The sequence below is a fragment of the Lygodium microphyllum genome, chromosome 23 (genome assembly GCF_053477565.2).
Source record: "Lygodium microphyllum isolate KBCC chromosome 23, Lygodium_microphyllum_v1.1.10, whole genome shotgun sequence".
NCBI classification, from domain to species: domain Eukaryota; kingdom Viridiplantae; phylum Streptophyta; class Polypodiopsida; order Schizaeales; family Lygodiaceae; genus Lygodium; species Lygodium microphyllum.
In genome coordinates, this window is record NC_141157.1 from 51,121,190 (window position 1) to 51,139,918 (window position 18,729).

Below are 18,729 nucleotides of genomic sequence, written 5' to 3' on the forward strand. Positions count from 1 at the left end.
ATTGTGCAAGGTACTTATAGAAACAACCACTCACAGCCAAGCACTCACCACTTGTAGTTGTAGCCTACATACGAAGCACACATAAATAACTTTTATGCAACTAGGCAATCACACTAGCACACACAAGTTCAATCACTCTTAGGCTTCACAAAGGTTCACCCACTCGTAGTCCACTTGTAGGATTACTCTTAGTCATTGTAGTCATAAGCCACTCTTGGAAATTGCACTCATAAGGATGCAAACACCCTTTAGTGACAAGGCCCTCATGGTTACTAGTTGCTTAGCTCTTAGACACACGTGTATATGCACATACTCTCACTTAAAAAGTCACTAGTTACACTTATACACTAACCACTCTTAGGAATAAGCATATACATATACACAATTTCATTCTTAGACACTAAGCGCTGTTAGACACTAGGCAAGCATAGTCGGAAGCATATACACATGTACATACTTAAGGCACTCAATGGCCCAAGTAGGCATCCTATCATATGTACAGTATTTGGTACACTTAGGCCACCACTTGCACATACGTTAGGTGCACCCATAGATTGACAATATGCGAGAAGTGTGCATAGAAAAGAGGAAAGCATACTGTGATCAAATTGAAGAGTGAAGGATTGACCACACTCCAAGGACAAGCAATTTCTAAGTGTATTGAGTACCATTATTGCACTCCATATAGAAAAGGTTGCTATAGCCAAGTTGGGAGAGTATCTTGACCTGGAGCAATTAGTACTAAGCACCAAAGTCAACCATTGGGTAGAGGAGGCATAAGATGAGCTAGTAGAAGAGAAAGAAGTGGAGTGTATAAGTATGTTTAGCGTATCTAGCATAACACCTTTATCCAACCCTATTGAGCCCTTGTACCTATGGGAAACTTGCTATTAAAGCACATATTCAAGAGGAACTTTAGAATGGATTCTTGCACTCACAAGGCCTAGGCATTTTCAATTTCAAGATATAGAGCCTAGTATTATTGCATCATTGTTCCATTGGGAACATCATTGAAAGGAACTTAAATAATTTTTAGGACCTTTATGACCTAGATTGATAGTGTCAAAGTAGTTGAAGTAATTGTTCAAGAGCCTCAATGGGCAAGACTACTTACCTAGTCTATCTCCTACACCCTAGGAGCCCTAGATATGGACATCTCTTGAGAAGAAATTGAGTATGATACCATTCTTCTTGTGGAATTGTGGACGAGAAATTATTGATGCGATACAAACCAAACAAGGCTAGAAATGCAAGTATAAAAAGCAAGCAACATGTTTCCTTTCAACATATTCAACCTTAAAGCATCACCTAAAAGTAAATAATACAATGGTGAATAAAAAACAAATATAGTATTGGAGCATCTAAATGTATTCAATCGGCTACAAGAAATTCTAATGCATTTGTAATCTCAATACATTCTTGGGTGTATGTGAAATTACTCAATTTGAGTTGATGTTAATAGTAAATCTAGACGGCTATAGTCAAAGGAAAGTCGATGAAAGGCAAAGACAATCAAATCATAAGTGATATAATTATTTTTGGAAGGATATCATTTTTGAAGCTCCACCATATTATTTTTGTACATCATAGATACATTATTATCATGGATGTATTATCTTGTGAGAGCCAACCTCACAATATCGATGCACCTCTTAGAGTTGTATTTGTCACAACTCTAATTATGTGCATTGTTGAGATCGCAAGCTCAACATATGCAGACATTAATAATAGACTACTTGGTTAGATGGGTTTGCATGCCTACACTTAGTATGTTGGTGGTGATTATGATCCTCACATAGCCATTGACTTACAACTTATTATATTTGGTTAGTTACACCTACCTATAGCTAGTATAGTTATAGCTCTAGTTGATTAGATAGCTAGTTATGCATCGTTTGACTTAATAGGTCATTTTTCTTTATGTTATATCTTATCTATACTTTGTGTACATTGTATTGTGGGAGGGGAAAAAAAAACCTAGCAAGAAAACGTTTTGGCATCCATCTCTCTTCTTGTGTTCTTGAGTGAGCTTCTTCTTGTATGTATTGTGTGTATTTGGTACAATAGCACAAACAATTCTCCTTATTATGCACTTTGTGACGTAATATTAGAGTAGACCATCGATAGAGATTGGTTTTGGAGGTTCAAGTGAAGAAGAAAGATGAAGGATTCACATAAGCAACAAATCGGTAATAAGTTTTTCCTTTCTCTCACTCTTTCCCTTGGATAGTGCATGTGGAGGCATTAAGAGTAGAGTAGAGCAAAAATCTTAGATTACTATGAGATTTGATGTGTAAGTAGAACGGTGTGTGTTCTACACATAAACCCTTTTGGGCTTTCTTGCTATGTTTTTGGTCAATCTGAGGCTATTTTCAGCCTTGTTTTAGCTCCATGAGGTTGTGGTTAACAATTCAAGGTGTACTATAATTTTAATTGTGTCAATCATTCTCATGCATATGAGTTACATATTTCAAATTTGTAAGTTCTAAGGTATTTTTCAAAAATAAAAAACAATGTTTATCTATAAACAGATTGTAGATTATATGTATTATACATAATTAGTAAAAAAGAATACAATTTTGTTACTATGCATATCTTGTGGAAGGTTATAAAAGACTTGCTTACTATTTGATACTCAACTTTGTCATAATGGTTAAGAACAATGCAAATCTTAGTATTGTTAAGCTAGACAAGAACAACTGACCATCATGGAAGTTCCATGTAACAAACTTTCTTATTGGAAAAGGCCTTTACGAGTTTGTTTTAGGTGAAATAAAGGAATTAGAGTTGAGATTGTGTAGAAGAATTAAAGGTGTGAAAAAAATGGAATGCGAAAGAAAAAAGGTGATGTATTGGTTATATACAATCGTTGATAACACTATACTAGCGCATATAAAAAATATAAAAAATTCACCAACAACTTTTAAAAATATATTTTTAGTAAATACAAAGGTATAGAAGATTCAAATCAAGTAAGAGTTAAAAATCTTGAAGAAAGAGAAGATGTTGTAAATGAGTATGTTTTCAAGGTGAGGAGTATTACATACGCTTTAGTAGCTATTAATGTAATGCACGTTGATAATGATTTGGTCTTGTCTACTTTGGGTGACCTTAATAATGAGAAAGTCTAAAAAAACTTTACTACTTTTATGTATGGATATTGTTTTTAGATTTTGATGAGTGAGTCTCTCTCATGATCATTGAAGAGATCAATATGTAGGGTGAGTCATTTGAAATAAGTGGTCAATAGGTTCAAGTATTTTACTTAAGTCTAGGAAGGGAGCGTAGTACATCCTCTTTAAGAGATCGTGGTATAATTTGTGCTAGTGGTAACCAACAAAACAAGTTAAATTAACAGTTTGATGACATGTAGTTTTTAGCAGTCCTAGTAATTTTAGAGATAGGAGGAGCTTTAGAGGAAGACATAGATGGTAGAACATAGGTTCTAGTACATCTTGTACGGTCTATCATTGTTATGAAAGAAGAGTCATATTGCATCCCATTTTTATGATAAGAAGGATGATATTTGCAGTGGTAAATTGTAGTAAGAAAATTATGCATCATCTTCAAGATAAAATGATGATAGAAATGAACATTTGTTTGTCATGTAGCATAGGATGAATGTTGTTTTAGGAAAGGAGACAAATGTTATGCATACAAATGTTTGGGAGGGAGTTTACGTGGAACGTATATGATATCAACACATAAGATCACATACTTGATATTTTCACAAAGGCATTGGATTTAGAGAAGCTTCCAGGATTTCAAAGCTTACTTGGAGTTATGGAAAATATTTTAGTAAGATGACATAGATGTCCCTTTCTTCGTATGAAGGTCCATGAGTTTCTTAAGCCAATATAGTTGTGTTGCAAGACTCTACTAAGAGATCACATTTCTTTTTTCATGATGCATAAGCACTACCCTTAGTCTCAATGACATTGAAGTATACTTGCTTTAATAATAATAAAATGATGGTAGATTTATATAGCTCATTAACCTATTTCCAATCATTTGCATCATAAAGTTCTAGCTTTATGTCCTCTAATTTCAATGGATTGACTTATTTCTTTTGCAACAAGGTCTTCTTGGGTTTTCGACTAATCACAAAGTAAAGAGAGAAAAATGAATTTATATTATACTTCAATGGAGACAAAAGGAGAAGCAATCAATAGTGTAATCAAAATATACACTGTGAAATGGAGCTCGTATTTGTTGACCACCCCTAAGCTAGAATAATGTACATGATGGATCTCAATCACAATCACAATCTCACTCTCATTCATAATCTCATTCATGATTTCAATTTGAAATTTCTAAAAGAAGGGGAAGGATTGCCTCGATCAATTTTCTAAAATGGCTTTTTGTATTAGGAAGATTCATGCATCTAAATAGGCTTTTCCGCAAATTATGCATTTTTGGAGAAAAGCACATATCAAAATTGATGCGATTTTCCCAAATCGCTCGTATGCAAACCTACTAAAAATAGAAAGAAAGCACAAACAATAGGATATATTTTTAAAAAAGGTGTTAGAAGAATTTATTTTTCATTTTCAGAGCCTCGTTTCTTCAAAATGGTAAAGAATTTGGTCTGCGACTCTCCTACACCTTGGGGATTGGCCCCAAGATGCGTCGCTCCAACATATAAAACATAACACACAAACTCCACTCTTTTCTTATTTTGTAAGATTGTGTGAGAGAACAAAATGTTCTCCTTGATGTCCTCTTCAAACTTCATGAGAGGAACTTTGGCCAAATTTTGTTCTATTTGATCATAAATAAAGCGCTAAGATAAGATATATCCTTGTGTTGGAAATTTTTTGACAAAAATTGTATCATCACCAAAACTTATCGACGCACTCAAAATGACCTAATAATCATTTCCAAGTATTATTTCCACACATGTCACAAAAAAGTTCACCATGGCTTTATCAAGGTATATCACATTGCTTCACAGGGCGGCCTGAAAGTTTGAGGAGAATGCTAAGTCTTTTTTCTTGCTTGTCACATTATCAGAGACTTGGGATACATTATGCATTGTTGTTAGTGCAAACCCTTCTAAAAGGTGGCTTTCAACTCAAGGATGTAGATGAAGCTTTGCTTATAGAGAAACAAAACATGCATGTTGATGCAACCTATACTTCTCATGCACTTATGGTGAGCAAAAGACAAAGTAGTAATGAAAATAATAATTTTCTGGGGGTAAAGATACTTACATCTAACTACCCATGTATTCATTATACTGACAATACCCACACACCTGTACACTGTAGGTGGCAAGCACCATCATTGTCACTTGATTCTTTATTCTTTTAGGGATATTTGGATAAGGTCACACATTGTGACTATTGGAATTTCCACATCCTGTGTCTCTTGCTCTTGCTCTCTTGCTTCTTCCACAAGAGGTCTTACTTCCACTCATGGCTTATCCCTTCAATTGGTATAAGATCCCTTGCACTCAAGATCTTCCTTGGTATTCTTCTTTAGCTCAATTTTTAATATCTATAGATTGGGTTGTTTAATGGCAGCCATGGTTTCTTTTCTTTAAGGTACACTCTGATGCTTCCCTCTTCCAACACGTATTAAGACATGCTGAGCTTACTCTAGGAAGCACCAAATAAACGTTGTTAGAGCATAAAAAACCCTCCATAGTGGGTAGCCCAACCAGTAAATACTTCAACTAGATTTGCATGAATTGCACTTGCTATCCAACAACCAATCTCTAACAGTTTGGGTGCACCTCATGTCTCCCATCCTGTCTTCCTTGTGGTCTGTGGCACTCTTGCATGCTCGAAAAAGATTGGGATAACTTCTCAACATTGGATACATGTGTTTGGGCACCTATTTAAGTGGGGATCTTTGTTATTGTTTTTTATTTATAGCACGCTTGCTGTAAACTTCTAGGATAACAAGTACTTGATCATCTATTGCTTGCTTGATGCTCTCGGGATGCTATACTAATGCCTAGATGATCATTGGACGCTTGGAGAACATTATAATGATGTACTAAAGTACTCTTGACCTAATTTGAGTTGCCATATTTTAGTATTCGTAGGGTATTTTACTATTGTTCATACTCAGGACAACATACCACTCATTCTACCTTGCTTACATGATACTCTGGCACTTGGTTATGATACTCGATTGGTAGCACAATGTATTGGCATGCTTTTGAGCTTGGATTGAGCTTGCATTAGCTCGTTTTTTACCATCATATCAATGCTTGTTTATTGTGCATTGTAAGCTTTTATTAGAGATAGTTTTCTCTTTGATGCTTTACGAGATACTTAGTGGATGTATCGCTCCTTTGGTTGTTATGTATACCTTCCGATATGCTACGACATGATTTTGAGTTGAGATTTGGGTTTATTTACCTTGACCTTGGCTATGGTTACATGCTATTGGATGCTCCTTTGGATACCACAATAAGAGCTTGAAGAAGATATTGGGTCTCATACTGTATGTCACATGTATCTTAGATGCTACACTTGTTAAAATACGGATCTAGAGCATGGCTATGGCGACTTGTAAGCATAGGCTAAACTTATGATGACATTCATTGAAGGCCACAATTGTTACACAAGTGATGTAGGTTCCAAGATGGAAGCTTGGACTCATAAACACAATCTTGTGTAGGAATGACAAGTACAAGATTGACACTAATTGATAAAGAAAAGCATAATCATGTATTCATTCCATATGAAAAGTGGTAGTCAAGTACAATGCTTTATAGTTGTTGGATGGGTACAGTTTTCCCTTTCTGTGCATATGGGATTCTTGCAACCTGCATGTCTTCATCCCAAACTGCCTCATACAAAGAGGCTACGTTAGGTGTGATTGCTAATATCTCAACACCCCTCCTCAATCACAACCAGAAAGTACAAAGTGTGTAGAGGCTTTAGTGAAAGTACCACCTGCAAAGTGTGGGCACACCAAAAACGTGGCAAAACACCAGAGGATGTCACAGAAAAGGCTAAGTGTGGGTACCACAAAAATGATGGTCATCTAGAGGTTGTAATAGGGGCCTTATAGAGGCTGTAGTACAAGACTACATGAGGAGTTTACAAGCTTATGATAAAGACATTTGGGCTAGACATTACACGACTAAAAAAGTCAGTAAAAAATAAGATCAAGGATTGGCAGGTCCTTGTAGTTTTCGGCATTACTTTTGACATAGATCTTCAATTCATTGTAGGTTCTTCTTGTTGGAGTAGTCTAGCTTGCTCTTTTTGAACATGTACTTGCTATTCACTTTTCTTGCCACTTCAAAGTCTTCATGATTTTTTTGCTTCTTCTTCTTCTTCTTTTTCTCTTTGATCTTTCCTTTATGGTCATCATTTTCATGGACTTTGCTTGCATTAGTCATCTAGTTCTTGTCTTTATGGTCCCCCTCAAGTAAAGGTACAATCTTTGAGGTTTGCATGATGACTAAGGTAGCTAGAGTGTCTTCAAAATCTTTAGATGGAATCATTGATTGCACTTGAGTGTGAGCAGCTCCATTTCCTCCTGCAAGTAGAGTAAAAATATTTTCTATATAATTGAAATGAGCAACAAGAGTAATGTTACTCTTCATTGGAAATAGCCATATAAAAGTCTTCTTATTTGACATTTGCATGATAGGGTATCAGCTCCAAATGGCTAGCAAGGAGTTGATCTTGAATGACTTAAAAAATTCTTAAACTGACTAAAGATGATGAGAACCAAGTTGACTTGCAATTCTGTGTTTAAAAAAACATAGGCAGTGATTGCATAAAATCTCACTATTCTTGATGCTTGTCCTTTAGATGAGTGCTTCAAATCTTCAAGGTCTTCCAAATCTTCCTGATTAAATGCTCAAATCTTTGTTGGCACTAAGTAGGACTCAGATTAGAGTGGTAGGCATATGATTTGAGTGGCAAGAGAGAGAAACTAAAGAATTTCAAGAGCTTGATGTTGAAATGGCTATGGAGTCTTCTTTTAGGGTTTAGCAGTCGACTGATTTTTTATTTACACTAGCCTGTAGAGGGAATCATTTAATGAATCATCTGATGGGAAAAGAGCTCATGAGCCATCCTTGAATTTCCCTATGGTCACATGGAAGATCGTGGTCTGTGCGCGCAGAGACAACAGTACGACTTGATGATGGCGCAGAGAATAGGCAGCGAGCTCAAATTCATGTAATGTTGGGCTCAATGGTCAGTAATGTTGGACTTTGATGTACCAAGGAGCTTTGCCACGAGTAGATGAATGTTTCTCCAAAAGGAATCATGGGCTGAGATGGCCTCTATGAAGAGGTCCAAGGGCTCAAAGGAGACAGGGTGCAGACTAGCTATGGTTGCCACAAGCTTTACTGTAGATGAAGTTGAGAAAATGAATCATACACTGATCCGGAGCTGTCCAGGGATGAAGAGGAGCTGAAATAGTAGAGAGGAGACCTGAGACATGCTAAGCCATGCTCTGATACCATGTTAAAATATGGATCTGGAGCATGGCTATGGCGACTTGTAAGCATAGACTAAACTCATGATGACATTGACTGAAGACCACAATTGTTACACAAGTGAATTAGGTTCCAAGATGGAAGCTTGGACTCATAAACACAATCTTGTGTAGGACTGAAAAGTACAAGACTGACCTTAACTGATAAAAAAAAGCATCATCATGTATTCATTCCATATGAAAAGTGGTAGTCAAGTACAATGCTTTATAGTTGTTGGATGGGTACAATTTTCCCTTTCTGTGCATATGGGATTCTTGCAGCCTGCATGTCTTCATCCCAAACTGCCTCATACAAAGAGGATACATTAGGTGTGATTGCTAATATCTCAACAATTCCTTTGATGTATTGAGCTTCTTCTGCTCATCTACTATTCACTCTTGACATTTTGAATGTTACATAGAGCTTTGAACAGTCACAATTAATATGGAGCTTAATTTCATAGAGACTGTTGGATACTTCATGTACATGCTCTCTTGGTATGTATTGGATATAGGGACATAGCCGACCAACCGAAGCCATCGAACACACCTAACTTGAGGACCCCTAGTGTAGTGACTATGGCCCGCATGTAGTGAGATGATTCAGTTACTTTCTCTTGTGATTTTCTTCTTGTGATCTCTTATTTTTTTCTTTTCTTTGTCATTTCTCTTTCTTTTTTTTGGATAGATGAAAATCTAATCTTCATCATGAGAGTCATGAGAGGGAGCAGTTGGGGGACTTAAGAGACTTGTTAAGGATCTCCAACTTTGCATGCATCCTGTGAGGTTCATTGGTGCTTAGAGAGGAGTAGTGGAAAGAAATGGATGATTCCAACGAGTGAAGCAGCTATCATTCATATCTTCTAAGAGAGCTAAGAAAAAAGAGGGAAGGAGGGTAGCTCACATCATTAATCTAGTCATAGTGTAGCTATTTATGCCATTTGGATAAAAAAAGAGTGGTGATAGGTGGTACTCTTGTGATGTGGGCTCTTGCTTTAATAGTAGCCTAAGTAGTCTAAGATAATTACACGTATTTAGGAAGATTGAGTATGGGCATGAAGTGAATTCGTTAAGGAAGTGGGCTATGGAGTCATATAGATCTTGCAGCGTGAAAGTGAGAGCTTCCTCAGGCTTAGTGGTGTTGACATTGTATATTCTAGGGAAATCATATCGACCATAGATGTTTGGAATGTAAAAAATTACACGGTGGTGCAGTGAACAGAATTTGAGAAAGAGATAGAGATAGAGAGTACGCAACACATAAGAGGAGAATTAGAAATTTTCTTTAGCTCCAAACAATTGATACAAAGATGGCTCTGTCCACCCATGTGCTTCCACTGTGAAGCTTAGATGGCGATCTAGATAGAAGATAGGTGAAGAGCTTAAGGCTAGCTGGAACAACTTTGACTGGGTGAAAGATAGATGATCGATGATTGTGAAGGGGTTTAGCTTTTATAGCCCATGAAGGCGGTTAGGTCGGCTTGACCGACCTACTGTATAAGCCTCCGCTAGTCGGCCAGGGACCCCCCCGACCTAGGGGCTGCTTCCACAGCCCCCGAACCCCAAAATAGGGGCCCCTTTTAACTTCCTTACCCTACAACTCGATGCAATGTGCCTCGAGTTGCTACTAGCTTAATTAAGTAGTCCAACCCAAAGATTAGACCCACAATGGTCACCTTTTTGCCATCCGGTCACATAGACCTCATTTGATATACAAGTCAAGATCCAACCATTATCCGAGCTCACATTTGGCTTCTCCTCATAATGGGGGCCTTACAACTTTGAGCACCATGGATCATTGGTGGCACCTTATGAGGGTGGGGCATTGAGCATATGTAACACTCCCCCTCAATGTCCACCCGTAGGTGAACTATCTCCTCGGTCCAATGCCGAGTCCCTCAAGATGAACTTGAAGCAGATCCTTTGTAAGTGCTTTGGTGAAGATATCCACTCCATTGTCCTCAGTTGGATAGTAGACAAGTTCCACTATCCCATCCTCCATCAAATCACACACATAGTGATACTGGATCTCTATATGTTTAGTGCCCGCATGAAATACTTGATTTTTGGCAATGATTATACAACTCTGATTGTCACATCTTAGCACAGTTGGTTCTTCATCCTACACTCCATATGCCATAGGATCCTCCTCAACCATACTGCTTCACATGCAGCAAAACAAGTTGCCTTGTACTCTGCTTTGGTAGAAGACAATGCTACTATTGGCTGCTTCTTACTAATCCAAGATGAAATTCCTAAACCCAAAGAGAAACAATAACCAGAAACTGATTTCTTGGAATCACTATCTCCTTCCCAATCTGAGTCACAATTCCCCACAAAAGAAGTTCTGAAACTATATGTGATACCATAATCAAGAGTTTTCTTCAAGTATCTGAGCACCCTAGACTCTGATGAGGTTTGTTTAAGAAGCTGCTCAAAACACTAACAACAAAACTGATATCTGGTCTGGTGTTACACAAGTAGATCAGATTGCCGCCATTGTCCTATACCTCCCAATGTTTGCTAGTGTTGATGTATCCTCAACGCATAACTTTGCGTTCACCTCCATAGGTGTAGCTATCTCCTTGCACTCGGTCATGCCAAATGTCTTCAAGATCTCCCATGCATACTTCTTCTAAGAGATGAAGATCTTTCCTGGCTCTTACCAGACTTCAATTCCCAAACAATAGTGCAGCAAGCCCAAGTCTGTCATTTCAAACTCAAAACTCAAAGCCTTTCAAGTTTGGTTGATCATATCTTCATAGTCACCTGTAATAAGAAGGTCGTCCACATATAGGACAATCACTACAGACTTTTCACCATCCCTGTAAGCATACAAGTTAGCATTTGAGGCACATCTTTTAAAGTTCAAGCTTAAAAAGAACTCATCTATTCGCTGGTACCATGCTCTGGGGGCTTGTTTCAACCCATACAATGACTTCTTCAGCTTACAACTTTGTTTCAGAATTGGGGGCCTCAAACCCTGGTGGCTGAGCCACATACACCTCCTCCTTGAGGTCACCATTTAAGAACACCGACTTAACATCCATTTGGTAAACTGGCCACTGCTTGTGGGTGGCCACTGTAAGTACTATGCAAATAGTGGTCATTCTGGTAGTTGGGGCAAATGACTCTTGAAAATTAAACCCTTCAACCTATGAAAATCCATGTGCAACCAGTCTAGCTTTGTACTTTTCTAAGGTACCATCGGCCTTGTACTTTACCTTCCCCAGATCCACTTGGTGCCAATAACGTTTCGCTTTGCTGGCCGATCCACTAGCTCCCAAGTGTCATTCTTCATTATGTTGTCATACTTGGCTTACATAGCTGCCTTCCATGTTGGATCTCCAAGTGCTTCTTCTAAGTTAGTTGGCTCCTTTACTTCTCTCATAATCTCAGCCATCAAGGCCATATTGACTATGTGAGCAGAAGCTCTCCTTTGCTCCTCTATTCTCTGGGACCTCCTTGGTTTGTCTGCCTTCTCCTCAATAGATGTGGGCATAGGATTATTGTGGTCATAGAGTTGCTTCACCCAACGCAGCAATGGATTTTTTGGTGGGGTGATGTCAGGTTGGTGAACTTTTTCCTCATCATTTGAAGATGATGCTTTCTCCTCCTTAAGGATAGGGACAGCTCTCGGGATAGGTTCATAGTGGACTACTACTTCACTTGATGATAAAGTGGAAGAACTTGCCTTCTGCTCCTCCAATATATGTAGCTACTCCTTGAACACCACATCACGGCTCGCGATGATCTTCTTTGCCTCTTGGTCATATAATTTGTAAGCCTTTTGCTCATCACTATAACCCAAGAAGATGCATTTTTTGCTGTTTGGTTGTAACTTGTTTCTCTTCTCATCTAGAATATGTGCATAACATTCACATCCAAAAATTCTGGAGTGTGAGACAGATGGTTTCTTACCAATGTAAGCCTCATCAGGTGTTTTTCCCTTGAGAGCCTTTGTGTAGCTCTGATTTAAAATGTAGACTTCAGTATTAACAGCTTCAGCCCGCAATCCCTTGCCCTTTAGCATGCATATTTCCATCTCCACAATGGTGCGATTCTTGCGTTCCACAACACCATTCTGCTGAGGTGTGCGAGGCGTCGTTAATTGATGCTTGATCCCTTTGCTCTTGTAAAAATCTTCAAACTCCTTTGAGTTGAACTCACCACCACCATCTGTTCTAAATTTCTTCACACTTTTCCTTGTTTCATTCTCAACAAGTTTTAGCCATTCTTTAAACTTAGCAAAAGCTTGAGCCTTATCACAAAGGAAGTACACCCACATCTTCCTATTGTAGTCGTCGACAATCAACATAAAATAATAAGATCCCCTCAAGGCCCGTATAGGCATCTTTTCACACAAGTCAACATGCACCAACTCTAGAGAAGCCTGTCCTCTATTCCTACTTTCCTGTGGAAATGCCTTTCTCTGTTGCTTGCCCACTATACAAGCTTCACATGGTTCCTTCAATTCAATCATTGCAGGTAGGTGAGCAACCATACTTTGCTTGTGCATCTCCTTCAACATTGCAAATCCGATGTGCCCAAACGTTTCATGCCAAAGCTTACTTGTGCCCACTCAAATGGTGGCTATAAGAGCACTTAGCTCATATAGGTTGTTCCTTCTTTCTCCTTTGCCAACAACTTTGCCATCACTATCAAGAATTTATACAGCTGTCTTCTTGAACCTCGCTTCATGATGAAGATCAGTTATGGCAGCAAACTGATAATAGATTTCTCCTAATTTCGGGAACACACAACATATTTGAAATATTTTTGACATCTCCACTTATAGCAAAAAATGAAATAATACCTGTGCCTGTAGTAGGGCATTTTGCATCATTTCCAACCGTCACAGTGTTGGATTCTTATAGAGGTTGCATAGAAATGTATAGACCTTTCTTGTTGGTCATGTGACGGGAGGCCTCACTATCCAACACCCATGAGTCAGTGGTAGATTCTTCTTGCATCGAGGAGCACACCTCTTCAATGATCGCCATGAATAACTCCAACTTTGCTTTAGCCGTATTGGCTATCTCTTTCCCTTTACTTTTAAGGGTACCATTCTTTTCATTTGCCTTCTTAACATGACAATCTGCAATTGCATGTCCTTTCTTCTTACAGTAGAAACACTCTCCTTGAAACTTCTTCTTACCACCCTTCTTCTTTTTTTCACCATCATTTTTGGTGGAGGAACCACCTTTTCCTTTTGCATTGGTAGAGAATGCAACATCTCCATTGTTTCTTCCTTCTCGCGGTTTCAACCTCAACTCCTCCTCCGGAAATAATGCACAAAACTCCTAAAAAATGAAAGCTTGAGGTCTCACCTGAGTATTAAGGGCAATTACTAGTCCATCAAACTTTTGTGGACAAATCCAAAGATACCTCCAAGCTAGCTCCTCGCTAGTCTTTTGTATCCCAGCACCAACCATTTGGTCGTGCAGATTCTTAATCCGAGTGATGAATGCTTCAGCTGTCTATCCTTCAGCAAACTTCTCTGCTGCTAGACTGATTCTCCAAGTTTTAAATCCTTGTTTGGTTTCACGTTTCATAATACTGACTCCTCAGTATATTCCAAGCCATTGATGCTTTGGTTGTATAATGAATCAAAGTCAGAACACTGTCAGAACAGCTTGTAACTAAGGCACACAATGCATCTGCATTCCTTGTTTCCAAGCTCTTAGAAGATCTGCATTCAAAGGAATCATCACACTAGGATTTGATGGGTTGGGGGTAGGTTGTTGGGGTTCTACGTCAGTCCCCAGCACAGTCTCCAAAAGCTCATAAGAATCAAGGATAGTTGTAATTTTGAACTTCCACAAGGTATAGTTTGTACTATCTAACTTGCCTTTTTTGAAGGTTGCTGGACGAATCCTCGGTGTTTGAATAGTTGTTACAGCAGCACCACCTCCTGCATCGCTTCCTGTTGCGCCAGAACCGCTTTCGAAAGACGACATTGTTTCTCTTTGCTGTTGAAGCGTTTGCCTCTTGGGCACTCTTTGATCCCTAGATCCCTCTGGGCTCTGATACCATGTAAAAAATTACATGGCAGAATGAACAGAATCTGAGAAAGAGATAGAGATAGAGAGTACACAACAGATAAGAGGAGAATTAGAAAATTTCTTTAGCTCCAAACAACTGATACAAAGATGGCTCTGTCCACTTGTGCGCTTCCACTGTGAAGCTTAGATGGTGATCTAGACAGAAGATAGGTGAAGAGCTTTAGGCTAGCTGGAACAACTCTGACTAGGTGAAAGATAGATGATCAATGACTGTGAAGGGGTTTAGCTTTTATAGACTACGAAGGTGGTTAGGTCGGCCCGACCGACCTACCATATGAGCCTCCACTAGTTGGCAAGGGAATATTCCCTTTACCGTCAGGCTGGGGCACTGCCCTCAGAACCCCGTCATTAGGGGGTCTGTTGGCCCCCCTGGAACCCCCCAGTGAGGGGCTGCTTCCGTTGCCCCCGGACCCCAAAATAGGGGCCCCTTTTAACTCCCTTACCCCGCAACTCGATGCAATGTGCCTCGAGTTGCTACTAGCTTAACTACTTAGTCCAACCCAAAGATTAGACCCACAATGGTCACCTTTTTGCCATCTGGTCACATAGACCTCATCTGATATACAAGTCAAGACTCAACCAATATCTGGGCTCACATTTGGCTTCTCCTCATAATGGGGGCCTTACAACTTTGAGCTTCATGGATCATTGGTGGCACCTTATAAGGGTGTTGCATTGAGCATATCTAACATGGAATGTAGTCCACTCCTACCCTTCTTGGATATGGCATGAAAGTAGGGTTATTTCTTTCAAAGGATAGGGTGTTACAAAATGAAATCTAGACGTCTGAGTTGCCTTCCCGAATGTGTATCCTCCACTTTGGTTGACATTCATAGCCCTTCATTGTTTAGGGCACTTCATAGACTTTGTTCTCTCAATAGTCTAGAGCCTTTGTTCTCCACTAGGTAGGATTCATCTCTCTTAGAGGCCCACCTATGTCCCAACCTCATTCCGACATTGATCACCTCTTCCACCACCTTGTTTGATAATACCCTACTCAATGCGGTGGGGAATTTGAAATCCAAGTCAAATGGTTCACGATTATTCTCTCTTTGCTCCCATAATATAAGTTCAGTGCTATAGTTTATTGGGAAGCAGTCTTCTCTCAATGGGATGGTCGCATCTAGCATTATTGCTGATTGAGCATTCAGTCTTCTTTGTTCTTGCTGTAGCATTTGCTTTCTCTTCTTTTTGAGTTTGGCTTTCCTGGCAGTAGGGGTGTCCACCTGCTTTTTCTCTTCAGGCCGTGGGGAAGGAGGTTGTGGAATTAGCTCCTTCTCTTATTGTCCCATTTTCAGGCTTTGGTCGTGTCTCTTCAACTGGCCTTTGCATCTCCTCTCTTGTGTGCTCTTGTGGCCCTACTTCCTTGGGCAGTGCTACCTATGCTTGGATGTGCAGTTCATGTCTGAGAGCCCTACGTGTGATTTCCAGTTTTTCCCTCGATGATTCAATGGCTGCCTCCTCTTCAGATTGTGTGGCGTCTAAGAGAGTGTTGTGGAAGGTGCATTGTTGGGCTTCCAAACTTATTTGTGCGGCCACTGCCGCCTTGGTTTTTGCTAACATCGTATTGCCTTCTGCAAGGGATAGCTGGCTCGCCAAGTCTCTCACCCTTCCTTCACTCCTATCCACCAATTCTTTCGCTCTTCTCTTAATTTCCTCCAAGCTCTCATTATACCTTTGTGTTAATTCCCTTAGTTTCCTCTCTTGTTCCTCAATTTTTCTTTCTAATCATTTCCGCTCTTCTAGCTTCAAGTCTACCCTCTTTTCCAAATCTTCTATGTGCTTTTGGTGCCTTCGGCCCCTCTCTTCTTCTGTTGCTGCTAGCGGCTCTACGGCATCTTGGATCTTTTCATTCTCCCCTTGTAGGTCTTTATACAACACTACTAGCTCATCATAGTGGCATTGTAGGCTCATGAGGTTTTGTCTCTTTAGCAAGCTTTGCTTGCCACCTTTCTTCTTCTCTTTCCTTGGCCTTGAGCTCCTCCTTCAGCTCATTTATCTCTCTTTGACACATGGCCACTTGGTGGGTTCTTTCTAGTTTAAAGGCCCCCATAGTCTTGTTTTTAGACTATAACTCAGTAATAGATATTTTATTTTCTTCCTTTTCTCTTTCAAGTTGTGATAGAAGTTCCTTGATGTAGTCATCATAGTTTGTAGACATTGGCAGCATTGTGGGAGTAGATGTCATGGATGATTCTATCTTCTATCTTTTGGGGCCCTTTCTAGACTCCACATCCGCACTTGCTGGTCTTTTTCCTCCACTGGGTCCCTCCACTTCCACCTTGAACTATTTCTTTATTGACTAGAAACTGCACCTAGACCACAAGATTACGGGCATCCACCGTGGTAGAAGTGCCTTCTTGGGTGGATGCAGAGACTAGGGTGGTGGCTGGTTGGAAGTGGGTGCAATAGGCCTTTACCCTTGCCCTCTGTAACTAGCAGTATTGCACCCTCTAGCACTTGGGTGCTAGTACTGGGGCCTTTGTATCTAGGTGGGCTCATGGCCGCCAGCTCTTCTTCCCTTGAGGGTTGCTCCACCAATAGGCGGATGGCCAGAGCTATGTCTTCTTCTTCTTTCCTCCTTAACTCCTTAGCTACTTCCTCTGCTTTCTCCCTCCTCTCCTCTTTAGCCCTCTTGGATTTCTCTTTTATTTTTTTTGCCTCCTCTTTTCTTTTCTCTTTCTTCTATCTTTAGTGCTTTTGGACTCTCTTCGTCTGTTTTTCTTTCTTTCTACTCTCTTGTTCGTCAGTCTCTATCCTCTCATTGGATTGTTCCTATTTTTGGTGGGGAGGGGACCGATTTGGTGTCTTGCCAACTCCCTTGTCTTCTTGCACTTGCCCCAAAGCCTCTTTGATAATGGGTGTCTATACCACGCCAAACCTAATGGTTGAGGCCTTTGACGATGACTTATTCCTTGCTTTGGAGGTCGGGGATTCTCCACTCGTGGGTCTTCCAACTATGGCTAGTGCTTTTGTCGAAGTTTCTATTGTCTTCTGCACAAAGCCATTCAGGTTTACTTCGTTTAGGGATTTGGCTACAATGCTCTCCAACATAGGCATGTTGATCTAGCTCATCAATGCATTGTACCTATGACTGGAGAACAACACATGGACCATCTTCACTTATAGTTGGACTTTTGGATCTGAGATGTTAGCGAGGCTGATGCCATTGTTGGTGTGGACTAGGATCTTGTCTAGGATCTTGTCCATCCCCACCATATCATATATGTCTCTTTTGGGCCGTCTCTTGACCTTGTTGGGTAGGACCAACGCTCTCTACACCAACTCAAGGCTTAGATTGATGGCAGGTTTCATTTTATTGAGGCACCATTACCATGCCACAGTTCTTGTTGAAAGTTTAGAGAAATTCCTCACACTTCTCATAGTCCCGACTTGGCTGACTTTCTCCAGGTACTTTTGCAGATTGCATTGCTTCACAATCTATTTTATGGCCTGTTTCTCCATGGCCACATCCTCCAAGTTCAAGATATGCCTAAACCTAAACTGGTTGAAGGCCCTCATCTCCACTGAGAGGCCATATTTAGATTGTTCCTCTTTCGAGAATGGAAGTTTGCCGCTCTTCTCATGTCATGCCATCATGGGTCCCTGTCATAACACCACTGCTCACCATTAGTTTTCTTAAGATAGCGAGTAAAGAGTGATTGTGCACTTATATAAAAATGAAAAGCTAAAGTACAAAAATGGGAAATTTCTTCACAACTTGCACAATCCAGAAAACAATTTGCCAATCCAATGAAGGTCCATGATAATTTTCTTAAAGTAAGTATGTTTTTCCACCTTACCTCTTTTTCCATCTTACCCCGAGGCCCTTTGAAAATGAGAAAATTCCTTCGTAGGATTATATGTTGAAGGGTTAAGGCCATTCAACGCATGCTCATGGCGTTTCACTTTTGATATGAGCCAAGCGTAGAAGTTCGGGTTGTACTCCATGTTAGCGTAGTGGTCTATGTTGACAGGTCGGATGCTTATGCGAGTGAGGTAGGGTGAGGACATACATTAGAAAATCATTGGAGCCTATTCTGCTGGCAATGTGTAACTCCTCCCCTATCAAAATGCAATCTAGGTAAGGGTGAGTCATGATGTGCGCTTTGAGGTGCCAGTTGCAAATGGTGATCAATACCCTATAGGAGGTTGGGGTTACATAAGTTGGGTCATATTCCGAGGTCTTGATTGCACATTTTTGCTCAAC